The sequence below is a fragment of the Bombus pascuorum genome, chromosome 11, assembly GCF_905332965.1.
Source record: "Bombus pascuorum chromosome 11, iyBomPasc1.1, whole genome shotgun sequence".
NCBI classification, from domain to species: Eukaryota; Metazoa; Arthropoda; class Insecta; order Hymenoptera; family Apidae; genus Bombus; species Bombus pascuorum.
This window is the reverse complement of record NC_083498.1, coordinates 9,221,897-9,228,682: the sequence shown is the minus strand read 5'-3', so window position 1 is coordinate 9,228,682 and position 6,786 is coordinate 9,221,897.

Here is a 6,786-nt window from a genome sequence, read left to right as displayed (position 1 = left end):
CATACAGCCTGTACGTATTTATTTCAGATGTGAGTACATCCAAAGAGAAGGGGAAAGGTAGCTCTTTCTCTACTAGGCTTTCGAGATGCTCTATGCGATTGCATCTGTGTCTGACTACCACAATCACATCGTACGATAAACAATCACGACGCAATCACATAAAATATTGGTTAGTAAACAGATATTAGTATTAGATAGTATTAACCATCGTCCTGGTTTGCATTTATGCAAATGAATTACCTCTTGATAATCTTCGATCGTAGTTTGGTTACAAATTTTAATTCGAATTCACGTTTAAACTTAAAACATACATACAAAACGATTTATGAAATTCAACTCTGAAGCAACTCCTTGCTTTATATTAAAGAAAAAGTGGATAAAAATCAAGATATATGTATATAAATGAATGAATGAATAATGATTTTTAAGAAAATTGTTAGATCACTGTATTTTCGAAAAACGTTACTATTCTCATTTGCTATTTCATTACGAAAATTAATGGAACATTTTACGTGGATCATGTTTATATATTTAAAGAAATCGTTTGAATTTATTTATTGATAACGTTTGTTATTTAATTGAAATAGTCTTAACTTATTATACTTTGAATCACTTGCCAATTTATTCAGATTCTGAAAAGTTGGTAAATATAGTCATTGACCAGGTACAGACACTGACAAGGTACAAAAAGTACTGTGCCTATGATTCTATGATTTGCTACGACGAATATATGAATTACATGTGTATGTACAAACAGAGGTTAGTGCTGCGCCATGCGGTCAAGTGCTGAAAATAGCACACGGTAGCATAGACAAGAACCTATTGAGTTCCATGCTACGGGAACGCATTTAATTGTATGGTTCTACAAAGAAGTTCATATCTACTTTTCTACCCGAGGTAGACAAGTATAAATATTTTTGAAACAAAAAAAGAGAATATTCCCTTTCAAATGATAATAGATTGTTAATTCGTTGAGCCGTAAATAAATAAAAACCACCAAAAATCGCACTATCTTCAATTGTTTATTATTCGTGTACAATTGAGAATGTGAAATTGACACTTTGTGAAAATATAACTTTTGTTATACTGAAAAGGTGTGCAAAATTTCATGCTTAAATGTTTATTAATTTTTGCAAAAAGCTATTTATGAATTATAAAGGAGTCTTCGTTTTATATTCTTCATCTCCACTGTTCCGTACCACGACCTAGTTATTGCACACTCGTCCATTTCTTCATCCACCTTTTCCCAGTTTTATTTCTCTGTCTATGCTTTCCTTACATACTGAAGGAACACCATTACCAGAGAAGAAATTTCCTCTCTGCCGTTACTTGAGACTTACCATTTTTGAGCCATATGCGATGTTATCGGTTCAATAGATGCTACTGGCTTGAATTAAAATTACATAAAATCTTATATAGCATTAAAATTTGGAAATATTAAAAATATAATAGAATCTGCGCAAAATCAATATTCCAATCAGTTATATCATATGTAATACGGTTGAAGAAGTACAATTGAGTAATTGTATAATTGGGTAAATACCTTATCTGTATTTTATAGGAAAGTTTAGTTGCAAATTAACCACTATTATACTAAATCGATAACGTCGCATGCGATACGAAACTTGTATGGAACGTCGGGTAACCTCGGAAACGTGAAACGCGAAAAAGCATTGAATATCATATCCACGGTCGTATACGCAGATCTAACAATTCCCATAATGAAATATGGTTCTTAATGACTAGACAAATTGACCAATATCCTTCAGTCGCTAAGGAAGTAAAACGGCTCGATCTATTTCTTGAGATTTGCTGTATAGCGCCATCTTGCATCTATAAGCTACAATACTGTCGTTAAATCCACGCATATATGCTTGATTGATAAGTAGGTGTAGTGCACCTGTCAAAAAATCCAGTGGAAAAACAAGAAAAGCAGGTTTGAAATGATAATTTTTTTTAAATAAAAGCTTAAGATAACAATCGTGATTTATACTACCACGTGGTCCATGTTGTAACAAATATTGCAAAATTATAATTGTAATACATACAATTTTAACACAAATACCATAATCATTATTACTTTTACAATATATTTATTTAGAATATTTGTAATATTTCAATTCAATGTGCCATGATCTTGTATTATTCCAAATTATAGGCCTAATAAAATTAGATATAGTGATAAACTATCTGTTTTTGTAGTGAAGTACCATATGAAATGCTATGTATGTACTTTAAATAAGTTATAAAAAAATGTGAACAGTAGTTTAGTTTAGTTTATATTCTTTACCTTCAGTGTACGCAGTTATTGTTCTCACCGCAAGATGGCGAAATCGTGACAAATAGAACGAGGCTCATTCTCTTTTTATTTGCGATTGGTAATAAATTATGAGATCTTGTTAATTCTACAAAATGCGAACAGTTGTTGATTTATTAAAGATGAACATTTCTATCTTTTTATTTCATTCAAGCATAATAATTACATATATATATATATACATTATTTGTCACAGGAATCGCAAAATATTTTCCAATATATACCCTGCCGTTTTTCTTAAATACTAAAATATTATGAGTAAAGTACAATAAATGTAAAAGCAACACTTTTTTTAAATTTTAAGGTTTGATTTTTTTTTAATAACTTGTAAAAAGAAATGTTATACGTTAATTTTCATTATGAAAGATTCCAACGTTCACAACAGAGTAAACTGCGAATATTTTTCGTGTACCTATTCAAATTAGAAGGAAATAATACTACGCTAATAACAAATACAATATCTCGTCTGTAGTAATAGACAGTCGACAAATCTGTACAAAATTCCTGAATACTGTGTTCGGGTTGAATTAGTCACGATGATTTAAAAACGATACGTTACAAAGCGCAAGTAGCTGAATAACGTTCGATTTGACAGTGATTGAAGATTTGTGAATAATGCATCAGGATATCCACGGAATATTGTCCTCGCTTCGACGACACCAAAGAATCTTTTTTTGCATTATAAAATGTCGTTTTTTGAGATTTCTTTGAATTCGTAAAGTTCAATGTTACGTGCTATGCGTGTTTGATAGAAGACACAAGATATACTCGTCTGTGATAGAAAGACGACATTTTTTGGTATTTTACGATACTATATATTGATATTTCCATTAGAGATTCTTCTATTAAACATAAAATAACGTTTTTCTTAATTCGTCAAATTCTAACCTTAAACGAGTTTTGTAAATTTTTCTACTTCGATTTTTCACGATACGACGAGAAAGGATAATAAAAATGTCCAAATTCAATGACGTAATTTTGCCAGTATTCACCAAAAAAATCAAACCACGATCTATTCGATCTAACAAGAACAATTCTTCTTTCCTTTCTTTTTTTCACAATGAATTTATTTTCACGATGAAGCAAAATTCAAACGTTAATTATCAATCTACAAAAACATCGACTTCGAACAACTAATGTTCAGCTTGGCGCTAGTATCGAGTTCTCCATAAATGCGATGTCAAGTGATAAACGTTTGGAACGATTTGTAATTGACGTATCTATCGAAGCGTTAATCATAGCGGAAGGATTCTCAGTTGAGGACAAGTCGTTTTATATTCATCGTAAGCTGCACCGATCGTTTGAAAATGAAAACTGGTTTACCACCGTACCGGCCGACCTTGTCGTTCACCGCGAAACGTGTCAGTGCCATTGTTTCACAATGTTTCGTTTTCTAACACCGAATTTCGTCGATTCTCGTCTGACTGCGTGCCTTTCTTTACCCCTCACAACAGTTATCGCTTATACCAGTGACTCTCAATCAATCGTACCACTGATGGTACAATCTATAGATGTCAAATATATCATTAGTCTGTCAGAATATGAAAGGACAAGTTAAAATCTTGTCTCGATGGTTTGATAGCGTCTTAAACTTAATAATTTCTTTATCTAGAGATTCGACGAACAATTCAGTGTTTCTGACATTAGAATTACCAAGTTTATTTAAATGGTACATAACCTAATTTCTTCTTCGCAATTATCAGAAATATAAAATTAACCTTCACTTTTATTTAAATCGTATTCGTTTGAATTATGTAATATATTTAAACGTATATTACACGATGATAGTCCTAGTGTTAAAAACAATCCAGTTAACAGGCCTAGGCATAGTATAACAGGCAAGACATTTAAGGCAAACTGACCAATTTCAATAATTTCTCCGCAAACTTTCGACGCTGTTACATTACGTTATCTCCGAAACCGACCTTCCTTCTGTTCAGCGATCGTGGACAAGATGGTTGGCCAGTGAAATGGAAAGTATTCCTAATCCATGGCTCTTTCTACGCCGGTAATAATCCTCGTGAGGAAAGTAAAAAGCGGTTACGTAATCGACTGAAAGAAGCCAATCTGAATCAGATGGGATTACAGTTTCCTCGATTCGATAAAACAGTCCATTACGTCGTTCAGTAATCGTCTCTTTTTGTTCGGTTAACGAATACAACGAGATTGGCTTTCAGGACGTCGTCAAAAAATCGGGAATGATGGAAATGATGCGCGAAATTTTTTACAATTCTTTATCCGAGAAAGTAAAGTTTCCTATTTTACCATTTTCTGCTTCTTCGATTCTGCTGACTGAAGAGATATATTTTTCACTCTGGCTTTCTCAATTTGCACTATTTTTCATAAACGAACTTTGGACTTTACTCGAAGTTTCAGCCATCTTTCTAGATATTAGTATCCTGTTCTCGATTGCGTAAACGTTCGTTTCCTTTCTAACAGAAACTCACAATGGGAATTCACAATATCGTTGAACAGCAATTTTTACTCTTTCATCCGTGATTTAAAATTAGGCTGCCGTATCAAGGCGATGATCACATGTTCTTTCCTTGCAGCCTCTTTTTCTTTGTCACACGATAAACGACGTCACTGAACAATCTCTGATATAAAAAAAGAATTAAAGAGTTTCTTATACGTGTTAGATACCTTGATTTTTCACACCGCATAATTCATAATTGTGCGTAGCAGAGGCAACAGGACGTTATTCATTATGAGATGCGATATTTTATTCGCTGTCAGTAAAAACGTTTACAGGTGACGATATTATTGTAGAGAATTAGACCCAAGCCTTCGACTAGCTTATATTATTTAATAGTAGATAAATGTTTCTATACGATAAAAATGATGTTATATGTAGAATGCATATAGAATAAAAAATTCTTATTAGGATTGACGCAGATGTATGATGTCAAAGTAAGCATTTGCTTGGCTTTTTTTATAATCGAAGGTGCACTTTTATGTCTGTTTGAAATACATGAATAAGAACGAAAGAAATATATTTCATACGCGTAATGTTATTGAATGATTTTTATCTACACGATCTAACGATAGGATTTTACATAATATGCTTGTAATTGCAGCACTAAAAACTCAATTCAACTTATGACGAACAACTTGGTTAACAAGATAACGAAGTGTATTCGTTATAGATCGAGTTCATAGAAAAATTACGGACGACAGATTATGAATTTTTAGAATTATTTTCTATACGAGATCCACCTGATCAATATCAGCGATTTTGACGTACATTGTTAAGCGATGTTTTTCAGTTTCAAAACAAGTATGAAATATGCCAATCCTGATAATTACCATGTATAAAGCTACAAATGAAAGTAAAAATAATAGTGAACTGTGGAGTCGACAGGATTGATGGCGCGTCTACTGATTTTTCCGAAATTTCTTGAGAATCATCCCGACAAAAATATATTGTTTTTCAATTATTTTCGCATGTAGAATCATCTGATCGGTTGTGCCACATTACACGGCATATCTCGTAGACACAGAAGTGTTTCTTCCACTAACAGAAATAAAAATGACCCTAACTTCTCATCGATGTGAAATTTATTCTAAAGTTCCCAACACTGCAATTTCTAGTCGATTGAAAACTGGTCAACAACAGCTTTCGTTCAATTATGTCGGAAGTGCACTCTGGAAATCGAATTCTAGTGTAAATAACATCAGATGAAAGTTCAATTTGTCTTGATTCCTGTTACGTTTTACTTCCTGAGATGAACAAATCAAATGCTAAATTTTCTATATCAACAGAAAGAATAAAAAATAGCAAAGAAAAGCTATCGAGCGTTATATTTAATAGCAAACGCTGATATATTAAGAAATTTCTAATCACACGATCAAGATAGATGGATTATAAATCGAGTTTGACTCATCGGACAACGTTTCCGAGCAAACAGCAGCTGTTTCTTTCAAGGTTACACCAGTAATTCACATCGTCTGCAAGCACATTAGTCGCATTAGAGTCTTTCAATCGAACCATTTCCTTGGTAAACCATATAAAGCGAACCGACTGCACTCTCCTTCCTCGTATTCTGCGTCTTTCATGCGTCTCGTATTCTTTAGAATCAAAGTTCAGAGCGTATCGACCACCACGTTGCACGACGGAAATGCACGCGATCGTTGTATATCATTAAATTGTAAATCTTTATGCAACTGCATATTTTTGTGGAAAATTTATAATAAACACGAATTTGATCTGATTCGAAACATCGATACAACAAAGAATACACATTCTTATAAGGAATGTCCCCTAAGGCAATGATCGAGATTTTTAACTAAATCAATTTAACTTGCGTCGTTCGTGATTTTTATTCGCTATGGTGTGGCTACATATGTGCTACGTGTCGTAAGTAAGGAAACTAATTCGATATCGAGCCTCTTTCTGTGTCCCAACGATTTTTAATTAATTCAGTCCAACCATTCCATATTACGATTCCATATTCTAAAATCAATGTATT